The sequence below is a fragment of the Mobula hypostoma genome, chromosome 4, assembly GCF_963921235.1.
Source record: "Mobula hypostoma chromosome 4, sMobHyp1.1, whole genome shotgun sequence".
Lineage (NCBI taxonomy): Eukaryota > Metazoa > Chordata > Chondrichthyes > Myliobatiformes > Myliobatidae > Mobula > Mobula hypostoma.
In genome coordinates this window covers 190,810,559-190,836,354 of record NC_086100.1, presented here as the reverse complement: position 1 = coordinate 190,836,354, position 25,796 = coordinate 190,810,559, and the positions used below count along the sequence as shown (strand labels likewise).

The 25,796-nt window shown below is 43.8% G+C and overlaps 1 protein-coding gene across 2 annotated transcripts in view; it reads right to left on the bottom strand.

Moving 5' to 3' along the window:
- Nucleotides 1–25,796, bottom strand: part of LOC134345844 (dedicator of cytokinesis protein 2-like) — a 1,258,793-nt gene that overhangs the window by 657,474 nt on the left and 575,523 nt on the right. The window lies entirely within an intron of this gene.

The window sequence follows — 25,796 nt, the reverse complement described above, 5'->3', positions numbered from 1 at the left end:
CCATTCATCCCTCCCCACTGATCTCCTTCCCAGCACTTATCCCTGCAAGCAACCTAAATGCTACACCTTTCCATTCACCTCCTGCCTCACCTTTATTCAGGGCCCCAGACAGTCCCTTCAGGTGAGGCAACATTTCAGCTGTGAATCTGCCGGGATCGTCTACTGTGTCTGCTGCTCTCCTGATGAAGCCTCCTCTACACTGGTGAGACGCATCGTCAACTGGGGGACCGCTTTGTCAAGCACCTCTGCTCCATCTGCAACAAGTGGGAATTCCCGGTGGCCAGACATTTTAATTCCTATTCCCATTCCGACATGCCAGTCCATGGCCTCCTCTTGTGCCAACAAGAGGCAACCCTCAGGAGCAACACCTTATATTCTGCCTAGGTAGCCTCCACCCTGGTGATATGGATGTCGATTTCTCCTTCCGGTAAAAGAAATGTTCCCTCCCCTCTTCCTCTAATCCCCACCCCGGCCTTTTATCACTTACCCCTGGGTCCCCTCCTCCTTCCCTTCCTCCTACTGTCCACTCTCCTCTCCTATCAGATTACTTCTTCTCCATTCCTTTACCTTTCCCACCCATCTGGCTTCACCTATCATCTTCTAGCTAGCCTTCTTCCCCTCCCCCTGCCTTTTTATTCTGGCGTCTATCCCCCCCTTGCGTTTCAGGCCTGAAGTACGTTTCGGCCCGAAAAGTCAACTGCTTATTCACCTTCATTTCCTTGGATACTGCCCGACCTTCTGAGTTCCTCCAGCAATTTTTGTGTGCTGCTTTGGATTTCCAGCACCTGCAGACTTTCACAACACACATTAAATGCTGGAGGAACTCATCAGACCAGGCAGCATCCTTGGAAAGGAGTAAATAGTCAACGTCTCGGCCCGGGGCTCTTCATCAGGACTGGATTTCCAGTATCTGCAGGTTTTCTTGTATCTGCGGACTTTCTCTTGTTTATGTTTAACCAGTGACCGAGTCTGACAGAGAGTCAATCGCCCTCTAGGGTTGCTCGGTCTGCTGAGCTCTCCAAGCAGATTCTTTGATGCTCCAGCCTAGTGCAGCTCTGTTTTCCCTTCTCTGTCCACACTAACATGCAAACACCGGCCCCAACAACCAGAAAAAAATGCACAAGTGAGTACTTCTGTTTTTGTCATCCTTTACATTCCCTTCTCAGGGCCGAGACTGAGAGTCGTTTGGACATCAGAGAGAATTGGTTGGGGGAAAATTGTACTGGGTATCAGATCATAAACACAAGAGGCTCTGCAGATGCTGGAAATCCAGACTAACACACACAAAATGCTGGAGGAATTCAGCAGCTCAGACAGCATCTATGGAGAGGAAAAAACAGTCAATATTTTGGGCCTAGGCCCTTCTTCAGGACTTGTAAGGGGTGGGGGTGTAGAAGCCAGAATAAGAAGGTGGGGGGGGGGGAAGGTAAGAAGTACTAGCTAGAATGTGTTAGGTGAAGCCAGGTGGATGGGGGAATGTGGTAAACTATATATATGTTGTAACTGGGTTAACTGTCCGGACACGGACCCTGCTGACTGCCCCTGTGGCTCCTCCCACAGATCCCTGAATAAAGGTGATTTTGCCTTGCCCCTCCCCCTCAGTCCAGGGGCAGACACTCAGCATGGAGGTCGTATTGTACAGCGAATAAAAGCCTTTCAGTATTTACCCTACTTCAGTCTTTTGCAGTTATTGAAGGTGCTTCAGGGAAAAGGTGAAAAACTGGGAGGTGAGAGGTGGAAAAGATTAAAAAAAGAAGGAATCTGATCGGAGAGGATAGTGGACCATGGGAGAACGGGACGGAGGAGGGGGACCAGATGGAGTGGATAGGCAGCTGAGGAGAAGAAGGGCATTAGGTCTGCTATGAGACTGAATGGATCGAATCATCAGGGGCCCATTTGGTCCACCACTTCTTCAAAGTAATTCCCCCAATATGTCAGCTCAAATTATCCAAACACTGTATTCCAAATTGCTGTTTTCTGAAAGAAAGCTACCTAATTTGCATTTAAATGAACCAATACTATCTTGTTGCACTGCCTCTTCAGAGATTCTGGTACATAAGAATTAACACTGGTTCACTGAAGCAAAGTGTTAGTGCTTTTCCGTCTTGCTGTCTTCTGGGCCCTGGTTTGACTTGGCCAACATTATGAAACGCCCTCTACAAAATGGCAATCTCAAGTTTTAGCTCTCTCCATCGAGGACTTGTCACTAGGACAGTGAACTATTTACTGTTCACCTGTGCTACACGTTACATGCACCTTGAATTATATTTTATTAACTTTTTTGTGGTAATACTTTGTTTCATGTGCTGTGTGTAGGTGAACCTTGGATCTGAGGAATGTTTCATTTGGTTGAATATACGGACAGTGAGGTGACAATAAATATGAATTTTAACTTAATCAAAGTTCAAAGTTCAAAATAAATTTATTATTAAAGTACATATATGTCACCCTATCCAACCCTGAGATTAATTTTCTTGCTTAATAAATACCCATAATAACCCATAATAGAATCAATGAAAGACCATGCCAACTTCAGCATTCAACCAGTGTGCAAAAGTCAGCAAACTGCAAATACAAAAAGAAATAATAATAATAAATAAATAAACAATAAGTATTGAGAAAGTGAAATGAAGAGTCTTTGAAATGAGTCCATAAGCTGTGGGAATGGTTCAGTGATGGAGCAATGAGTGAAGTTATCCCCTCTGGTTCAAGAGCCTGATGGCTGACTGTTCCTGAACCTGGTGGTGTGAGTCCTGAGGCTCCAGTAACCTTCTTCCTGATGGCAGCAGCGAGAAGAGAGCATGTTGGTTAACCGAAGCGGAATTTACCCTCATGGCTCCCTTCCGGGCACTGCTTTGACTTGGCCAACATTACGTAACCCTCTACAATACAGGAATCTTGATCTTTTAGCTCTTCTTATTAGGCCTCTCCCAAATTCATAGCACCTCAGTTGTGTTTACTCATTCATGCATCAAGACACAGTGGGATGGACAGTTACTCAAACAAAAGGTACTTCATTCACAAAAGAATTCAAATTATACATCGATAAACCACTATGCCTGTTCTTTACTTTTATGCATAGTTGATCACATGTTACTGTCTCTAACAGCGGGCTTTATACATAATATTACCAGGATACTGCCTGGATTAGAGAGCATCGGTTGTGCGAGCTCGGGATTTTCTCTTTGAAGCAAAGCAGGATGAGAATTGATTTGATAGAGGTGTACAAGATAATAAGATGCATCAATCCAGTGAGTTGGCGTGTGGCCAGGTGGTTAAGGCGTCGGTCTAGTGATCTGAAGGTTGCTAGTTCGAGCCTCAGCTGAGGCAGCGTGTTGTGTCCTTGAGCAAGGCACTTAACCACATATTGCTCTGCGATGACACCGGTGCCAAGCTGTACCTAGTGCCCTTCCCTTGGACAACATCGGTGGCGTGGAGAGGGGAGACTTGCAGCATGGGCAACTGCCGGTCTTCCATACAACCTTGCCCAGGCCTGCGCCCTGGAAACCTTCCAAGGCGCAAATCCATGGTCTCATGAGACTAACGGATGCCTGCAAAAAATCCAGTGATCAACCAGAGCGGAAATGGCTAACATGAGGGCCCATAATTTTAGGGTGATTGGAAAAAAGTATAGCAAGGAATGGCAGAGCTAATTTTTTGGCTGAGTGGTAGGTGCTACTTGGTGTGGTGGTAGAGGCAGACAAATTAGGGATATTTAAGATAGGCACATAGATGAAAGAAAAATGGAGGGCTATGTGAAAGGGAATGGTTGAACTGATTTTGGAGAAGGTTTGAAGGTCACAACATCGTCAGCTAGAAGACCTGTACTGTGCTGTAGTTGTTTTTGTTCTATGATGGAAGGTGCAGAGGAATCTAACCAGTCTCACAGCAAAGATTAGTAACTGGGAAGTTCAATAACCTGTACACAAAAGTTGAAGATAATCAACAGAAGAAAACAATGACAATATTTCTCTGCATAGATTTGTTATTGTAGTGCTGTTGTGATGTTATGTGAGAACATCATATAACAGAGAACAGTACAACACTGTACAGGCCCTTCGGCCCACAATGTTGTGCTAACCGTTTAACCTACTCTAAGGTCAATCTAACCCTTGCCTCCTATGTAGTCCTCCACTTTTCTATCATCCATGTGCCTATGTAAGAGCCTCTTAATTACCACTATCTCTACCAACACCCCGGTAACACGATCTGCACACCCACCACTCTCTGTGCAAAAAACTTACCATGACGTTCGTCCAAACACCTCAAAATTAAGCCCGCTGGTATAAGCCACTTCCGCCCTGAGAAAAAAATCTCTGGCTATTCACTCTATCTATGCCTCTTACCATATTATGCATCCAGGACATGCTCTTTTCTCACCACTGTCATCAGGACGGAGGTACAGGAGCTTCAGGACTCACACTACCAGGCTGTGGAACAGTTACTAACAGGGTCTTGAACCAATGGGGATTAACTTCCCTTGCCCCATAAGATGTTCCCACAATCAATGGACTCACTTTCAAGGACCCTTCATCTCATGTTCTTGATATTTGTTGCTTATTTATGTATTATTATTATTTCTTTATGTATTTGCATAACTTGTTATCTTCTGCACTCTGGTTTAATGCCCAGTTGGTGTGGTCTTTCATTGATTCTGTTATGGTTATTATTCTATAGATTTATTCAGTATGCCCACAAGAAAATGAATCCTGGGGTTGTAAATGGTGACATGTGTACTTTGATAACAAATTTACTTTAAACTTTGAACTCTGTCAAGTCTCTTCCCATTCTCCTAATGGGAGGCATAGATCACTATGTATCTCCATTTTGCAGATGTCCCTTTTAAATACACGGTGTGCAAATGGGACTGTGTCCAGAATAGTACAAGGAGATGAGAGAATAATGGCAGAGCAGTGATGTGCTCACTTATGGTCATGGTTCAATACAACATACAGCAATACAGGCCCTTCAGCCCATCCCGACCAGGGTGGCCTTCCATCTTCTCTTACATAATGGTTTATTATTGTCACAGTACTAACACACAATGAAAAGCTCATCTTGCATTCAGCTTATTCAGCTCAAATCATTACACAGTGTGCTGAGCTAGAATAAGGTTGAAAAATAACAGTTCAGAATAGATTGTAAAAGCTGCCGAAAAAAAATGTAGTTCTTGTGAATAATAAAGTGCAAGGTCCTGATGGGAAGCCGGGACATCATCCCAATATATCAATAGGCTCTGCTACTCTACCCGCTGGGTAGCAGGGTGGAGATAAGTCTCCACCGAAGGAGGTGTAAGGCACTCCTTCCCTCCTCTAGCCTCCAAGTCACCCTTGGGCAAGGTGTAGCATCTGTTTAGCTTCCACCCCCACCCCCCAATCAGGGTCATGTGAAGCCATGGGAGCAGGTGATGGATGGTCGTATGAGCAGCTGGTGCATATCACAAGTCCTGGTTATGTGACTGCTGATGCCAGGCAGACAATCTCTGAAGAGTATTGGTAATGGCTGGGGTCACCCATCTTGTAAAGACACTGCCCAGAAGGTAATGGCAAATCACTTCTGTAGTAAAATTTGGCAAGAACAATCATGGTCATGGAAAGACCATGATCATACGACAGGGCACATAGTGATGATGTCATACAACACAGTGCATAATGATGATGATGACTATACCCGCAGGGGACAGCATCTCCTCTTGGATTGGGAAAAAATGGTACTTAATTTGTTTCTAGGAGTCTTCTGTTCCTTTCTACATTTCTTTCTCCCGCCCACCGCCCCTTTCACACTGACTGACTGCTTGGATAGGATAAGTACAAGTGGCTTTTTCCACTGAGGTTGGGTGAGACAAGAACTAGAGGTCATGTGTTAAGGGTGAGAGGTGAAATGTTTAAGGAGAACATGAGTGGAATCTCTTCACTCAGAGAGTGGTGAGTGGGTGGAATGCTATGTCAGAGGAAGTGGACTTGGGTTCATTTTCAACATTTAAGATAAGTTTGGATGGGAGGGATATGCAGGGATATGGTCCAGATACAGGTCGATGGGCCTGGTAGATTAATAGTTCTGCACAGACTAGATAGGCCGAAGGGCCAGTTTTTATGCTGTAGTGTTCTTTAACGTTGAAGCACAAAAAAAGGAAAGAGAGAGGGAACAAAAAAGATAGAAAATGGACGGCAGGCAATCTCTGAAGAGCATTGATAATGGCTGGGGTCACCTGTCTTGTAAAGACACTGCCCAGAAGAAGGCAAGGGAAAGCCACTTCTATAGAAAAATTTGCCAAGGGCAATCATGGTCATAGGTAAAGATTGCCCTCGTCATACAACACGGCACATAATGGCGATGACTAAACCCACAGAGGATAGGAACTCCTCTTAGATCTTAAAAAATAGTACTTAATTTTGTTTAGGGGTCTTCTGTTTCTTTCTGCGTTTCTTTTTTTCCTTTCTCACTGGGAACTGACTGCTTTGATCAACCTACGTACCCTACGTACCTCTGGTCAAAGTGATTTTATACGAACACCAGGTCTAAGCCAGGGTTCACGGTATTACCCTAAACAGCTCTGCCTGAAGGGCAGATGAAAGCAGTAACAATTTAAAATTTCAATGGGTGATAGGATAAATTCTTGGAAGGTAACAGAAGCATTGGAAAAAAACAGAGGAATTTGGATAGCTATAATATACGGATTGATGGATTGAATCACCTCCTACCATGCGACATGAGTTATGAATTTCATTATTACAACATTTACCAAGTGGCTTTATATTCAATGTTATACTTCTACTCTTTCCTATACCAGCATGTAGCATCTGTGCAGTGCAGTGCAGAAGGGATGAACAGTCAGTGGCCACTTTATTAGGTACACCAGTACACTTGCTCATTAATGCAACTATTTAATCAGCCAATCATGTGGCAGCAGCTCAATGTATAAAAGCATCCAGGCATGGTCAAGAGGTTCAGTTGTTGTTCAGACCAAACATCAGACCTTCCTTGTCTGTGAAATGATTGTTTGTGCCAGATGGGGTGGTTTCAGTATCTTAGAAACTCTGGAGTTTACAGAGAATGGTGTGTGAAGGAAAAAAAAACATCCAGTAATCAGCAGTTCTGTGGGAGAAAATGCTTTGTTAATGAGAGGGGCCGATTAGAATGGCCGGACTGGTTCACAGTGACAAGAAGGCGACTGTAACTCAAATTACAGCAGTGGTGTGCATAAGACCATCTCAATGCACAACACATCAAACCTTGAAGTGCATAGGCTACAGCAGTATAAGACCACAAACATCAATCAGTGGCCACTTTATTAGGTACAGGAGATTTCTAATAAAGTGGCCACTGAGTGGCTGATCATGAGGGGCATAGATAAGGTGAATGGCCACAGTTTTTTATCCTCATGGAAGGGGAGTCCTAAACTAGAAGTGTCAGATTTAAGGTGCGAGGGGGGAAGATTTAAAAGGAGCCTGAGGGAATCGGAATTGGTTCATTATTGTCACTTGTACCAAGACACAGTGAAAAGCTTGTCTTGCATACTGCTCATGCAGATCAAATCATTAGCCAGTGCACTGAGGTAGATCAAGGTTAAACAATAACAATGTAGAGTGTTACTGTTACAGAGAAAGTGCCGAGCAGGAAATAGTAACGTTAAAGATCATAACCTGGTAGATGGTGAGGTCAAGGGCCCATCTTATTCTATTCGGGGGCTATTTAATAGGCTAATAACAGTGGGGTACAAGCTGCCTTTAAGCCTGGTGGTAAGTGTGTTCAGGCGTCTGCATCATCTGCCTGATGGAGGAGAGGAGAAGAGAGAATATCTGTGGTGGGTGGGATCTTTGATTATATTGGCTGCCTTACAGAGGAGGCAAAGTCCATGGAAGGGAGACTGGTTTCTGTGATAGAACATAGAACATGGAAATCTGCAGCCCACAATGTTGTGCCGACCATGTAACCTACTCTAAAAACTGCCTAGAATTGCCATACCGCATAGACCTCTATTTTTCTAAGCTCCATGTACCTATCTAAGAGTCTCTTAAAAGACCCTATTGTATCCACCTCTACCACTGTCGCTGGCAGTACGTTCCACACACCCACCACTCTCTGTGCTGGGAGGGCTATGTTTTTCACACAGATAGTGGTGAATACATGGAACAAGCTGCCAGAAGAAATGGCAAAGTATTCAAAGCAGAAAAGTCATTGAGACCGATACATGGACAGAAAAGGTTTGAGAGGGACATGGATCAAACATAGGCAAATGGGACTGGCTCAGACAGACTTGGTTGGCACGATTGAGTTGGGCCAAAGAGCCTGTTTAGGTGCTGTTTGACTATGGCTGTGAGGGGACTACAGCATAACTGATGGGAATATAACGGTTGTCTAAGTACCTCCAACATACTCGCTCAATGATCTCATTCCCAATGGATTGTGATCATTATGTGATCATTTAAAAATCACACTGTTATTTTATACCATGATATATTGCGTGCAGTTCCAAAGAACAACATGCAATAACATTGCCAGTATGTCAGCGGAATCAGGCAACTCTCTCCTCTCTCTCATAAATACAAGAGATTCTGCAGATGTTGGAAATCCATAGTAACATCTACAAAATGCTGGAGGGAATGACCTGCTGTATTCCTCCAGCATTTTGTGTGTGTTTCTCTTCTACCACTTGCTGTTTCCTGTATTGCTGAAGGGTGAGAGCTGGGTTACTGCCTCTTGAAAGCCTAACAGCAGGCATCAGGTAGATCTTACCTATAGCTGATGTTCAGCTTAATCAGATTTACAATGCACCGCATTACACAGTGCTGGAATCTCTCCAGACTCCAGCTTGAAATCCCCTCGCGTGACCTCAAGCTTCAATCGCACAATCCAAGGATCGGCTTGCCCTTTGCTCTCCCCTCACTACTGAATGATGTCATGGACTTCAGGAAGGAGAAGTCGAGGGAACACACGCCAGTCCTCATTGAGGGGTCAGAAGTGGAAAGGGTGAGCATTTTCTAGTTCCTGAGTGCCAACATCTCTGAAGGTCCATCCTGAGCGCAGCATATTGACGCAATTACAAAGAAGGAATATGGAACACCAGCAGCTATACCTCATTCAGAGTCTGAGGAGATTTGGTATGTCACCAAAGACTCTAGCAAATCCCTGCAGATGTCGGTGGAGAGCATTCTGACTGACTGAAACATCGTCTGGTATGGAGGGACCACTGCACAAGATCAGAAAAAGCTGCAGGAGGTTGCCGACTCAGCCAGCTCCATCATGGGCACCAGCCTCCCCAGCATCGAGGACATCTTCTAAAGCCGACACCTCAAAAAGGTGATATCCATCATGAAGGACCCCCTTCACCAAAGACATGCCCTCTTCTTATGGGTACCATCAAGGAAAAGGTACAGGAGCCTGAAGACACACACTCAACATTTTAGGAACAGCTTCTTCCCCTCCACCATCAGATTTCTGAACCCATGAACATGACCTCACTATTTTTTGTTCTCTTTTTGCACTACTTATTTATTTTTAACGTTTTTATTGTAACATATATCTTTACGTATTGCACTGTACTGCTGCCAAAAAACAAGAAATTTCAGGACATATGTCAGTGATAATAAACTCGAAGGGAGAGATGTCAAATACATCAATGGCATGCATTTAAGCTGAGAGGTGGCAAGTTTAAAGGAGATATGAGGGGCAAGTTTTTTTTTACATGGTGAGCGGCAGGTGACTGGAATGTGCTGCTGGGGGAACGATGGCAGGAGATGCAGTAGGGAGGGTTTAACAGGTTTTTATATTTTTATTTAGAGATACAACACAATAACAGGCCCTTCCGGGCCACTCCACCCAATTAACCGACCAGTCTGTACGTCTTTGGAATGTGAGGGGAAACCAGAGAATGTGCAGGAAACACCAGACAATCACGGAGAGAACATTAAAATATCCTCACAGAGAGCAGTGGGAATTGACCAGGTTGCTGGTGCTGGAAGAAATCAGCAATCAGGCAGCATCTATGGAGAGGCATGAAAAGCTAATGCTTTGGGTTGAGACCCTTCATGGGCACTGAATAAGTAGACATATATTCATAGGGAGGAGGAAGACAATGGCATACCACATCAGTAGAAAGATTTGCCAAGAACAATCATGGTCACGGAAAGACCACGATCGCCCAGGTCATACGACATGGCACATAACAAACAAACAAATACCTAGGGAAAGGAGGGGTAAGATTGTGTACAGGCAGGAGGAATTGGTTAATTCAGCCTCGTGTTTGGCCTGTTCCTGTGCTCTGTGTTCACTCACCCACACATGCAAGGCAATTTACAGTGGCCAATAATCTCCCAAACTGCATGTCTTTAGGATGCGAAAGAGATCAGGTGAAGATTCAAGATTCAGATTTCTTTATCAAGTGTGTATTGAAACATACAGTGAAATGCGTTGTTAGTGCAATCACACCCACATAGTCAGAGGGAGTAAATGCAAGACTCCACTAAGATAGCACCGGAACTCAGGGTTGAAGGCAGGTCACTGGAGATGAGTGAGCTAAGCCACTTGTTTACTTATTGAGATACAGCGTGGAATAGGCACTTCGAGCCTCACTACCCGGCGACCCCCAGATTTAATCCTAGCATAATCACGGGACAATTTACAATGACCAATTAACCCACTAACTGGTACATCTTTGGACTGTGAGAGGGAACCCACATGGTCATGGAGAGAACTTACAAACTCCTTACAGGCAGTGGCAGGAATTGTACCCAAGTCACCTGTATTGTAAAGCGTTGTGCTAATTACTACTACACTACCATGCTGTGCAGCTCTTTGTTGATTAGGACTGCAGTAACTCAAGGTGAAGGTTCTTAACAACAAATGGATTGGCAAATAATATTGGCCTTGCCAAAAAGACCCACCACATCCTATTTCTGAACGAGATGGAACATCCCCCTGATCTTCCCCATGCTCCAAACTACACCAGCAGACCTCGAATTGGAATATGCACTCCACGAACCTTCAGTACATAATCATCTTCTCCTTCCCACAAAATAGTCAACAAATTCCTTTCCCACAGGTGCCAATCAATAAAACATTAATTGTCTCTGATGATAGCCTCAGGTTAAAGAGAGCATAGGAAGAAGGATAGGGTGGAAAGCACAAATCAATTCCCCATTAAAAACTTTGGTGAAGTTTTAAATTAATCTCTGGAGAGGAATAAGATTAGCATGCAGGAAGGAACAGGGAATGGCCAACTCCAGAACTGAACAATTGCATTTGTTTTCAGGATTTAAGCATGGTTCAGTTAGAACACAGAATTATAGCACAGTACGGGCTCTTGACCCACTATGTTGTACCAGCCGTTTAACCTACTTGAAGATCAATCTAACCCTTCCGTCCTACAAAGTCCTCCATTTCTCTATCATCTCTGTGACTATCTATGAGTCTTTCACTGCATACGCCCCTAGTGTATGCGCCCCTCTGGCAGTATCTTCCACGTACCCATCACTGTGTAAAAAGAATTACCTCTGACATCTCCCCTATGTTTCCAACAATCACCTCAAATTATCCCTCCCCACCCCTGGTATTAGCTATTTCCACCCAGTAAAAATGTCTCTGGCAGTCCACTTAATTTATGCTTCCACCGAGATGCAACACAGAGCGTCATAGGAAGTCATTCCTGCCTGTGGCCATCAAACTTAACAACTCCTCCCTTGGAGGGTCAGACACCCTGAGCAAATAGGCTGGTCCTGGACTTATTTCCTGGCATAATTTACATATTACTATTTAATTTTTATGGTTTTATTACTATTTAATTATTTATGGTGCAACTGTAACGAAAACCAGTTTCCCCTGGGACCAATAAAGTATGACTATGACTATTATTACCTTGTACACCTCTATCAAGTCACTTTTCATTCTCCTTCAATCCACTGTCTCTAAAGCTTCCGAAAAAAGAGACAACCAGAACTGAAGACAAAGCACAATACAATATACCAAGTGCCTTCAATTATTATCTATCCTGCAATGATTCAAAGAAACTCAGACCATTATAAGTGTTTGAGCAATGAACGACGTGCTGGAGGAACTCAACGCGTCAAGCAGCATTTGTGGGAGGAAAAGAACTGTCAACAGTTTGGGTCGAAACCCTGCATCAGGATTGCTAATTGCTCGTGCTACTGATGTGATTGTTAAATTTCAGAGGACTACCACAGTATGGATTAGACTGCAAAAGAAAATGTTGCCTGGGTTAGGGAGTATTGGACAATTGGACATTTCACTCCACAGATGATTCTTGGCCTGGCTGAGTTCCTCCAGTATTTTGTGTGTTTTGCAGCAGAGAACTCTAGCTGAGGTTGGACAAACTTGGGTAGTTCTCTCTGGAGTGTCAGAGGCTAAGGGATGACCTGACAGAAGTACGTCAAGTGAGGAGAAACACAAATAGATTCAATAGTCAGAGTCTTTTCTCAAGGGTGGGAACACCGAGTACCAGCAGGCATAGATTTGACTTGAAGAAACAGAAGGACCTACTCCACATTGTATCTCGAAATAAAATATAATCAGGGTTGAGAGGGAAAATAAATCAGCCATGATTGACATATTTCACAACAGATGATATTAAACCTGATTCAGATTCTGGCTCTTTATGGTGGAACAGATTCAACGGGCAAAGCAGACTAATTCTGTTGCTATGTCTTAAGGTCTGACAGTAAGTCTCCTCCTACAGCCATGGGCAACAATTAACCAGTGGATAACACTTGATCTTATGGTCTAAGATCCCAATAAATGCAATGTGATGATGACCAGACAGCCTTGTTTTTCTGTGAGAAATTGTCTTTTGGAAATAAGGCCATAAGACTATAAAATATAGGAGCAGAAGTAGGCAATTTGGCCCATCAAGTCTGCTTTGTCATTCAATCATGGGTTGATGCCCTGGCTAATCAAGAACCTATCTATCTCTGCCTTAAATGCACCCAATGACTTGGCCTCCACAACCGCTCATGGCAACAAATTCCACAGATTTACCACCCTCTGACTAAAGTAATTTCTCCGCATCTCTGTTCTAAATGGACGTCCTTCCATCCTGAAGTCGTGCTCTCTTGTCCTGGACTCCCCTACCATGGGAAATAACTTTGCCATATCTAATCTGTTCAGGCCTTTTAACATTTGGAATGTTTCTATGAGATCCTCCCTCATGCTCCTGAACTCCAGGGAATACAGCCCAAGAGCTGCCAGACGTTCCTCATACGGTAACCCTTTCATTCCTGGAATCATTCTCGCGAATCTTCTCTGGACCCTCTCCAATGTCAGTATACCCTTTCTAAAATAAGGAGCCCAAAACTGCACACAATACTTCAAGTGTGGTCTCATGAGTGCCTTATAGAGCCTCAACATCACATCCCTGCTTTATATTCTATACCTCTATAAATGAATGCCAACAATGCATTCGCCTTCTTCATCACTGACTCAACCTGGAGGTTAACCTTTATGATATCCTGCACAAGGACTCCCAAGTCCCTTTGCATCTCTGCATTTTGAATTCTCTCCCCATCTAAATAACAGTCTGCCCATTTATTTCTTCCACCAAAGTGCATGACCGTACACTTTCTAACATTTTATTTCATTTGTCACTTCTTTGCCCATTCCCCTAAACTATCTAAGTCTCTCTGCAGGCTCTCTGTTTCCTCAACACCACCCGCTCCTCCACCTATCTTTGTATCATCGGCAAATTTAGCCACAAATCCATTAATACTGTAGTCCAAATCATTGACATACATCGTAAAAAGCAGCGGTCCCAGCACTGACCCCTGTGGAACTCCACTGGTAACCGGCAGCCAGCCAGAATAGGATCCCTTTATTCCCACTCTCTGTTTTCAGCCAACCAACCAGTGCTCCACCCACGCTAGTAACTTCCCTGTATTTCCATGGGCTCTTATCTTGCTAAACAGGCTCATGTGCAGCACCTTGTCAAAGGCCTTCTGAAAATCCAAGTACACCATGTCTACTGCATCTCCTTTGTCTACCCTGCTTGTCATTTCCTCAAAAATTTGCAATAGGTTAGTAAGGGAGGATTTTCCTTTCAGGAAACCATGCTGACTTTGGCCTATCTTGTCATGTGCCTCCAGGTACTCCATAATCTCATCCCTAACAATCAATTCCAACAACTTCCCAACCACTGATGTCAGGCTAACAGGTCTATAGTTTCATTTCTGCTACCTCCCATCCTTCTAAAATAGAAGAGTAACATTTGCAATTTTCCAGTCATCCAGTACAATGCCAGAATCTATCGATTCTTGAAAGATCGTTGTTAATGCCTCCGCAATCTCTCCAGCTACTTCCTTCAGAACTTGATAGTGCATTCCATCTGGTCCAGGAAATTTATCCATTCTCAGACCATGAAGCTTCCTGAGCACCTTCTCAGTCGTAATTTTCACTGCACATACTTTACTTCCCTGACACTCTTGAATGTCTGGTATACTGCAGTTGTTTTCCACTGTGAAGACTGATGCAAAATTTGCATTCAGTTCCTCTGCCATCTCTACATCTCTCATTACAATATCTCCTGCATCATTTTCTATTGGTCCTATATCTACCCTCAACTCTGTTTTACCCTTTATATACTTAAAAAAGCTTTTAGTACCTTCTTTGATATTAGTTGCCAGCTTCCTTTTATAATTCATCTTTTCCTTCCTAATGACTTTCTTACTTTCCTTCTACAAGTTTTTAAAAGCTTCCCAATTCTCTATCTTCCCACTGGCTTTGGCTTCCTTGTACTTTTTTGTACTCTTTTGCTTTTACTTTGGCTCTGACTTCAGTTGTCAGCCACAGTAGTGTCCCTGTTCCATTCAAAAATTTCTTCTTATTTGGAATACATCAGTCTTGCATTTCCCTCATTTTTCACAGAAACTCTAGCTGTTGCTGCTCTGCTGTCCTTCCTGCTGGTGTCCTGTTCCAGTCAACCTTGGCAGGTTCCCCTCTCATGCCATTGTAATTTCCTTTATTCCACTGAAATACCAACACATTGGAATTTAGTTTCTCCTTCTCAAATTTCAAAGTGAACTCGATCATATTGTGATCACTGTTCCCTAAAGGTTCCTTAACCTTAAGCTCTCATATCACCTCTGGATCATTGCACAACACTCAATCCAGCACAGCTGATCCCCTAGTGGGCTCAACAACGAGCTGTTTTAAAAAGCCATCCCTTAGACATTCTACAAATTCTCTCTCTTGAGGTCCAGTACTGGCCGGTTTTCCCAATCCACTTTCATGTTAAAATCCCCAGTGATTATCATGAATTGCCCTTCTGACACGCCTTTCGTATCTTGTGCTGTAATTTGTAATCCACATCCTGGCTGCTGTTTGGAGGCCTGTTTACAACTGCCATTAGGGTCCTTTTACCCTTGTCATTTCTTAACTCAACCCATAGAGACTCTACACCTTCCGATCCTATGTCATCCCTTTCTAGTGATTTAATATTATTCCTTATACACAGAGCCACACCATCCCCTCTGCCTACCAACCTATATTTCCGATAGACCATATGTCATTGGACATTCAACTCCCAAAGGCAGCCATCCTTTAGCCAAGTTTCAGAGATAGCCACAACATCATACTTGCCAATCTGTAGCTGAATTTCAAGATCATCCTTATTATTTCTTATGCTGCGTGCATTCAAATACAACACTTTCAGTCCAGTATTTGTTGCTTTCTGTTTTAACTGCATCACACCTCTATTGCCCTGTAACTCATCCCACTGGCTGTGATTATGCCTCATCTCCTGCCTGTCCTTTCTATCATCTCTGTTGCACGCTATCTTTGATTTATTTCTGTTTTCCCCTTCCTCAGCCCAATCACTCCGGTTCCCATCCCCCACCAAATTAGTTTGAACCCTCCCTAACCGGAATTTGTTGCCTACTAGGATATTGGACCCCTTTGGGTTCAGGTGTAACCCATCCTTTTTGTACAGGTTGTACCTCCCCCAGAAGATGCCCCAATGATCCAGGAACCTGAAGCCCTGTCCCTACACCAGTCTTTCAGTCATCATTAATATGCCTGATCATGCTATTCTTGCGCTCGTTAGCATGTGGCACAGGCAGCAATCCTGAGATTACTATCCTGGAGGTCCTGTTTTTCAGCTTCCTACCCAACTCCCTGAATTCCCTCTTCAGGACCTTCTCCCTTTTTCTACGTATGTCATCGGTACCAACGTGTACCAAGACTTCTAGCTGTTCACCCCTATCCCTTCAGAATATTCTGCACCCAATCCAAAACATCCCATACCCTGGCACCTGGGAGGCAACACACCATGCGGGCATCTCTATCAGGCTGACAGGACCTCCTGTCTGTTCCTTTTGCTATGGAATCCCCTATGACTACTGTGTTCCTCATTTTCTTCTCTCCCTTCTGTACCACAGAACCAAGCTCAGTGCCAGAGACCCAATCACCGTGGTCGTCCTCTGTCAGGTCACCCCCCTCAACAGCATCCAAAATGAGATAACGATTACTAAGGGGGATGGCCACAGGGGTGCCCTCTACTATCTGAGCTCTTCCCATTCCTTCCCTGACAGTCACCCACTTATCTAACTCCTGCAGCCTTGGGGTGACTAACTCCCTGTGGCCCCCATCTATCTCCTGCTCACTTTCCCTAATAAGCTGTTGGTCATCAAGCCATTAGAAATGATGCTCTAAACACAGTAGCATAGCAGTTAGCATAACAATCCCGGTTCAACTCTTGCCGCTACCCGTAAGGAGTTTGTATGTTCTTCCTGAGACCACATGAGTTCCTCCAGGTGATCCGGTTTTGTCCCACATTGCAAAGACATACCAGTTAATTGGTCACATGGCTGTAATTGGGAAGAGTGGCTCGTTAGGCCAGAAAGGCCTGTAACCATCTTGTATCTCTAAATTGAATGCGGTATTAAATTGCAAGGCCTCTCATCTGAGAGAAACAGCACTTCTGCTCTAGGTGTTGACCTGAATACAGAGAGACCAGAGATGTCAAAGAGCCCAATCCTAGCCTCGTCACTATAGGTGGAGGCACCTCTAAACCTTGGACTTGCGCTGGAGCTCTGACTGCCATGTCCCTCAGAAAGCTCCACCGCATTTCAAAAGCGTTGGTGCAGATCCTGGGTGAATTCCCAACATGGAAGAGCATCACCTCCTGCACGACAAGCAGCCCATGCCGCAATGCGCGGTGGAAGAAAAAAAAATATCAATAGATCTTTTGTCCCAATGGATCCTTCACCACACAAGAGTCAGTGAGCAATGGAAACAGTGAGTCTGCTCATCACACAGAGCCACACTTGGCCGTGATTAGTATTCCTCGGAGTGAGACTGGCTGTGAGAGAGATTGCTCCTGATGAATTCCCAGCAGAGTCACACACACAGCACTCTGCCTTGTGAGAGGAATCCAAAACAGTTAAAGTGCTTCGATGTGAAACAATGGTGCTGATTCCATTTTTGCATAATTTCGATTCTTAAGACAATTTTTTTTTTCCCACACTGTTAATAGGAAGGATGTAAAGAAAATACCCTGTTTTTTCTGAATTGTCCTAATGATTTCACAGCCCTCTGATTGGATGAGGTGGACAGGCTGGAAAACTCTACGTGCTGGTCACTAATATGTGGAGAAGGAAAGAGGGCAAGAAAGAGCAAAATATGCAAAGTGGCAAAGAAAGAAAGAAAGTGAAAAAGGAGGACAAGGACAGAGAAAGAGTACAAGATTATGAGGTGTATAGATAGGGTTGGCTAGTGGGTGGAAGTACATCTCTAGGAAAGGAGGTGTAAGGTGCTCCTTCCCCCCGCTAGCCTGCAGATCACCTTTGGGCAAGGTGTAGCACCTGATTAGCCCCCGGATCAGGGTCAGGTGAAGCCATGGGGGCAGGTGGTGGATGGTCGTACGAGCAGCCGGTGCCTATCACAAGCCCTGGTTATGTGACCAGGCAGACAATCTCTGAAGAGTATTGATAATGGCTGAGGTCACCCATCTTGTAAAGACATTGCCCAGAAGAAAACAATGGCAAACTCCTTCTGTAGAAAAATTTGCCAAGAACAATCATGGGCATGAAAGGACCATGATCGCCCACGTCATACGACATGGCACATAGTGATCTTCCCCTCCATCTAAGACATTTGCACAGTATTGTACGTCGATGATAATAAACCTGAATCTGATTCAGATTCTTAGAATTTGCATGGAGCTTCCCTAAGTCAGGTCATCCATACCTGGGGAAGCCCTGTAGTTATTTTATAGTTGACTATGTCACACTCACTGGTGCATCAAGTACACACTGCATGCCTCAGCCAAGTACATGGCTTGAGACAGGAAGAATAATACAGATCTGACTCCCAAAACCATTTTGGCTAAAGCTGCTCGAGAAGAGAAGATTTACAGTACTGTCAAAATTCTTAGGCACATATATATAGCTAGGATGCCTAAGATTTTTGCACGATACTGCAGTAATTTTATGTATTGCACTGTTCTGCTGCCGCCAAAAAACAAAACATATTTTATGGCATATATGAATGATGATAAACTTGAATCTGATATTGGTCTCTATTGTGGACTGAGAGTGGGAAGGGGGCAGGGAGAGGGAAGGGAGCCACTGTATATACTGTATGTCCTTATATATACAGTATATAGCTGGCACAGGCTTGAAGGGGCAACAGTCTCCTTCTGAGCTCAGATTTTAACAAGGTTAGAGCATTTTCCTTGTGTGATATACCGTATGTTGTGTTATAAAGAGCAGGGTCGCTGGAGCTCCAATAGCCCCAGGATATACTACACAATCTCTTCTTCAAGCTGCCAAATATTCCCGGAGATTTTTGTTCAGTGGAGTTGATGCAGCAAAATAAGAATGGAGGACTATTGATTAGGAGGATAGTTGTGGGAAACTAGGATACTGCTGGCACACACACACTGATAGAGCACGATTGAGGGAATATTTCGGAATCCATTCTGTTAAATATACAGTAGGGTTTCAGTACCTGCTATCTACTTCCTTGAGTCATTGAACACTATCACACAGAAACAGGCCTTTCAGCTCATCTCGTATTCTGCCTTGCTCCACCAACCCAGACCTGAACCTTAGCCTTCTATACCACTCCCATCCATGTAGTAACCCAGACTTCCCTTAAATCTTGGAATCGAGCCCATATCCACCACTACTGCTGGCAGCTCGTTCACCACCCTCTAAGTGAAGATCTCCCTTGCCTTTCACACTTCATTATGACCTCTAGTTCAAGTCTCAGTGGAAAAAAGCCTGCTTGCATTTCCCCTTTCTATACCCCTCATACATTGCTCATACCTCTATCAAATCCACCCCCCCCCACCCCTCCCAGTCTCCTACACTACAGAGAATAAAGTGCTAACCTATTCAGCCTTTCCCTATAACTCAGGTCCTCAAAACCTGGCAACTTCCTTTCAGATTTTCTCTGCACTCTTTCAATCTTAATGATATTTTTTCTCTGGGTAGGTGACCAGAACTGTACACAGTACTCCAAGTTAGGTCTCACCAACATCTTATACAACCTCAGCATGACATCCCAAATCCTGCACTCAATACTTTGATTTATGAATGTGCCAAAAGCCCCTCTTTATGACCTTCTCTACCTGTGACACCACTTTCAAGCAGAGGAACAGCACCGGTTAGACACAGGCCATCACTCCCTCTGCACTGTCCCTAGGGGGGATATCGGCCAAATGCAGGCATGTTAGATAGCTCAGATGGACTTCTTTATTGGCACAGATGAGAAGGACCAAAGAGCCTATTTCTGTGCTGTATAGCTTTATGATTCCATCCAGGTCTCTTGGTCTCTTTCATTGCTTTCTCTGGCAGCTCACTCTAAATGTGGGTGAAAAGATTGCCCCTCAGGTTCCTCCCCTGTCACCTTAAACCTAAAGAAGAGACCTGAAGAGGGGTCTTGGCCTGAAACATCAACTGTTTATTTGTTTCCATAGGTGCGGCCTGACCTTTGGAGCTCCTCCAGCATTTTGTGTGTGTTACTTTAAACCATTGGCTGGTGGAGTAGAGATACGTCTCTACCAAAGGCGATGCAAGGCGCTCCTTTCCTCTACTAGCCTGCAGGTCATCCGTGGGCAACTGCTTAGTCCTCCAATCAGGGTCATGAGAAGCCATGGGAGCAGGTGGCGGAAGGTCATATGAGCAGTTGGTGCACATCAAAAGTTCTGGTTATGTAACCACTGATGCCAGGCAGACAATCTCTGAAGAGTATTGACAATGGCTGGGGTCACCCCTCTTAGAAAGACACTGCCCAGAAGAAGGCAATAGCAAACCACTTCGGTAGAATTTGCCAAGAACAATTTTGGCCGTAGACAATGATTGCCCACATCATACGACATGGCACATGATGATGATGACTTGAAACCTGAGACTTTTAGTTCTTGATTCCCCAACCCTTCGAAAAAAACTGTGTTCATTCACCTTTTCTATGTTCCTCATTATTTTAAATACTGCTATAAGTTTATCACTCATTCTCATTTGTTCCAATGAAAAAATGTCTCAAGCTCCCTAAACTTTCTCCATAACTCAGTCCCTCAAGTCCTGGCAACATCCCTGTACATCTCCGCTGCCCTCTTTTCAGCTTGATGGTTATCTTTTCAGCAGCAGTGTGGTCAAAACTGAGCACAATATTCTAAATGCAGCCTCTCCAATGTCTTGTACTAACAATGCAAGGATGGGCCAAATGGCTTCCTTTTGTTAAAAATTGGAATCCTGGCACTACGTTGCCAGAATGAAGGCAACACTCGAGTAGGTTCCAAACAAGAGTCCACCAGTCTGTCAGAGATCACTCCTCAACCATCAGACTCCTGAACCAGAGGGGATAAATTCACTCACCCCAACACTGAGCTGTTCCCACCACCTATGGACACTCTTTCAAGGACTATTCATCTCACATTCTTGATATTTATGGCTTATTTATTTATTATTATTTCTTTCTTTTTATATTTTCACTGTTATTGTTTTCACATTGGTTATTTGTTCATCTGAAAACAACGCGGTACTTTAAATTTTTTTGTAATACTATGAATATTTAGAATAAAAACTGATTTTATTTATTAATTCAAGGATATAATGAAATGCAGTACAACAAAAAAAACTTTCATGTTTTATAAACATTCTGGCTACGTTCAATTCCAGCTGTGCGGCAAAAAAGGCTATGAGCCTAAAAGGCTGGACTTTCAGAAAGCCTTTGATAAAGTCCCACATAGGAGATTAGTGGGCAAAATTAGGGCACATAGTATTGGGGGCAGAGTACCGACATGGATTGAAAATTGGCTGGCTGACAGGAAACAAAGAATAGCGATTAATGGGTCCTTTTCTGAATGGCAGGCGGTGACCAGTGGGGTACCACAGGGTTCAGTGCTGGGACCGCAGCTGTTTACAATATACATTAATGATTTAGATGAAGGGATTAAAAGTAACATTGGCAAATTTACAGGTGACACAAAGCTGGGTGGCAGTGTGAAATGTGAGGAGGATGTTATGAGAATGCAGGGTGACTTGGACAGGCTGGGTGAGTGGCTGGATGCATGGCAGATGCAGTTTAATGTGGATAAATGTGAGGTTATCCACTTTGGTGGTAAGAACAGGAAAGCAGATTATTATCTAAATGGAGTCAAGTTAGGAAAAGGGGAAGCACAACGAGATCTAGGTGTTCTTGTACGTTAGTCACTGAAAGTAAGCATGCAAATACAGCAGGCAGTGAAGAAAGCTAATGGCATGCTGGCCTTCATAACAAGGGGAATTGAGTATAAGAGCAAAGAGGTCCTTCTGCAGTTGTACAGGGCCCTGGTGAGACCACACCTGGAGTATTGTGTACAGTTTTGGTCTCCAAATTTGAGGAAGGACATTCTTGCTATTGAGGGAGTGCAGCAGAGGTTCACGAGGTTAATTCCCGGGATGGTGGGACTGTCATATGTTGAAAGATTGGAGCGACTGGGCTTGTATACACTGGAATTTAGAAGGATGAGAGGGGATCTGATTGAAACATATAAGATTATTAAGGGATTGGATGCGCTGGAGGCAAGAAGCATGTTCCTGCTGATGGGTGAGTCCAGAACCAGAGACCACAGTTTAAGAATAAGGGGTAGGCCATTTAGAATGCAAGAACTGGATACTGATTGTGGATAATCAGCCATGATCACAGTGAATGGCGGTGCTGGCTCGAAGGGCCGAATGGCCTACTCCTGCACCTATTGCCTATTGAGCATTGCAGTTACTGCGCGGCTGTACACTTGTGTAGTTTAGAGGGAACTGGGCTCCGAGACCATACTCTTTTCTCGCCATCAGAAGGAAGGACTCTCACCAACAGGTTCAGGAACAGTTATTATCCTTCAACCATCAGGCTCCTGAGCAAGAGGGATAACTTCTCTCAAATTCACTCAACCAAATACTGAACTGTTCCCACAATCTACGGACTCACTTTCAAGGACTCTTCATCTCATATTCTCAGTATTTATTCCTTATTTATTTAATATTATTATTTTGTTTTGTTTTTCTTTTTGTATTTGCACAATTTGTTATATTTTGCACATTGGTTGTTTGTCCATCTTGTGTATGTTTTGTCATTGATCATATTGTATTGAGAAGGGCCAAATGTGGGTTACTGACACCTTAAAACCAGTCGTTTCGGGCAGTGTGCCTTGTCAGCCATGGAGAAGGAAAACTCTGATCTCAAGTCTCCTCTGTCTAGTGGATATACCCACTCATGGGGAAGGCTTCGGGAATAAATCCCGAAGGAAAAGTCTGGAGCTGGAGACCTTAAGGCAGTCTTGCATTGAGTTTAACGCTGACTGGCAACTCCTGTGACACTGCTAGTGCCACACTGTATCAGTCTCTGCCATTCCTTTGGGTTCATCAGGTGCATGGAGAAGGGGAGCCTTTTGCATTGCCAACAGCTTGCTCTCCATATTGTACTGCCCTGGACTGCATATCTAGACAACTAGGATGAAACATCCATGGTTGACCCTGACCAATGGAGGTCTCCGATTGTGTTTCCTTGTATATACTGTGAATGCCTGCAAAAAAATGAACCTCGGGGTTGTAATATAGTGACGTAATGCACTTAGCTAATAAATATACTATTGAACTTTTTGAGAGCTGATGGTCCTTTGGGTCGGATCCTACTAAGGTGAAGTCTGCCTCTGCTTCCAACATCAGGCTGTACCAGAGCCTGCATCTTACCAGAAGTTCAGCCGCTATACCAATCTCTGAAGCTCCCAGCTCAGTGACCAAATTTGCATTTGGAATGTTCCCAATCTTCTCCATTACACTCTCCGGGCTGGGAGATTTATTCCAAACACGCAACCTACTTGAAGCTTGAAATCAATGCTGCCTGATATTAATAATGAGCAGGAGAGAACATCTTCATAAGAAGCCGCTTGTCTGTGACTTTAATGAATGCAAGCTCATTTAAAATAAATGACCTTGGTTAAAAACTACAGACAAAGACATGTGAATATATCTTTGCATTAATAACATCTTTCATTCCTTCAATTTCCTTCACGACGTCAGTTTCAAAATTTGCACATGGTGCAGCTAGTTAAATGTTAATTGTTTTAGTGTGTTACTGTACAGTTAAACTATAAATATTACAGACCTGTGTTGGGATTCGAATTTGGTCAGCACTGGGGAAGTAAACTTGGACATTAGCCTCAATACCTGGCATTCTGCCTTTGATAACCATCCCAGGGACCTCAAAAATGCATTTCAGATTCCTGGTACGATGTGCTGTTTACAAAATTTAGCATGTTTAGAGTTGCTGGAGAACTTGCTTTGAAAACGCTATGTGAGACAGAATGAGTCCTGCCTCTCAGTGATGTCGTTGATGCAGTGAAGTGCTCTTTGCTGATGTGGTTACAGAGTCAATAAGGCCTTAAGACAGAGCAACAGAATTTGGTCATTTTGGCCCATTGAGTCTGCTCCACCACCATTCCATCATGGCTGCTTTAATATCCCTCTCAACCCCATTCTCCTGCCTTCTCACCATGACCTTTGATGCCCTTGCTAATTAAGTGCTAACCATGTTGCTTGGTTTGGAGAGTTTTGGCTATAAGCTGACGAACGAAGAACTATCAACCTCCATGTTAAATATTCCCAATGACCTCAACTCCACAGCCATCTGTGGTAAGGAATTCCATGTGTACACCACCTCTGGCTAAAGGTACATCGATAACAAAAATTTGGAGAGATATTGTACAGGCCAAAACCTAGGGTGTGACTAGAACCAGAGGTTATAGGCTGAAGGTGAAAGGTGTCATATTTAAAGGGAACTTCTTCACTCAGAAGTTGGTGCGGATATGGAATGAGCTGGCAGTGGAAGTAATGGATGCAGGTTTGAATTGCAACACTAAAAAGAAGTTTGGATAAGTACTTGGACAGGTTGGGTATGGAGGACTATGGCTCAGGTGTGGGTCAATGAGACCCGTTCAGCATGGACTAGATGGGCCAAAGTGCCAGTTTCTGTGCTGTAGTGCTCTACGACTAAAAACCTATCAGATCCAGCGTCATCTGTGGAGGCACAGAGACAGTCAACGGGTCTCAGCCTGAAACCTTGACCATCCTTTTGCCTCCACAGATGCTGACTGATCTGCTGAACACTTCTAGATTCCGTGATTCAAGGTTTTCTTTAGTTCCCTCTTTGATGTATTCCTCTGTCTTCCTCTTACCTATTCCATCTGAATCAGCTTGGGCCATAAGATATAGGAGCAGAATTAGGCCATTTTCCCCATCAAGTCTGCTGCGCCATTTCATCATGGCTGATCCATTTTCCCTCTCAGCCCCAACCTCCCTGCCTTCTCCGTGTATCGCTTCAAATTCTGACTAATCAAGAATCTATCTACCTCTGCCTTCCTCACCACGGATTCAACTTGACAATTTACCTTTGGGGAAGCCTGCACAAGGACTTCCAAGTCCCTTTGCACCTCGGATTTTTGAATTTTCTCTCCATTTAGAAAAGTGTTTATGTTTTTATTTCTTCTACCAACGTGCATGACCATACATTTCCCAACACTGTATTCCATCTGCCACTTCTTTGCCCATTCTCCTAATCTCTCTAAGTCCTTCTGTAGCCTCTCTACTGCCTCAAAACTACCTGCCCCGCCACCTATCTTTGTGTCATCCGCAAACTTGGCCTCAAAGCCATTAATTCCGTCATCTAAATCATTGACGTAACGTAAAAAGAGGAGGTCCCCACACAGACCCCTGTGGGATATCAGCAGTCATCTTCAGCATCCCTTGTAATGCATTTAGTATCAAACTGACCCCCCCCACTGCCTCCTCTCCCCGCCCCCACACACACACCACCCACCTCTTTCCATGAAATATCAGCGTCTCAGGAAAGAAGTATTATCAATCACTAATTATCATCTTGTTGTTTGTGGGGTCTTGCTGTGTGCAGCCGGCTCACCACCAACTTCCTAACACAAACCCTTGCCATTGTTTGTTCTTTGGTTATGAACACCCTGGGCTGTCTGAAAGCTGTGAATAACATCATGTCTCATTCATGGGTCGATCTTCCAACCATCATCTCTATATTTATGGTTAGGGCCCCGCTGCGAGCAATCCATCATTATTTAATCTCCAAATCCTTTTCAAAATGTTGCTCTTTTTAAATGACTTTTTATACCTTATTAAATGGACTTTTAAATGGATTAAATGACTTTTTATACCTTATTCATAACTAATTAAAAATACAATTGGTTACTATAACGAGGGAGCAAAGATACAGAAATCTTAACAAAGTTACTTGCATTCTTCTGTGACAGGAAAGTCTTCAACAAAGGCTCTTACTGTTTTTTTCTCTCCCCC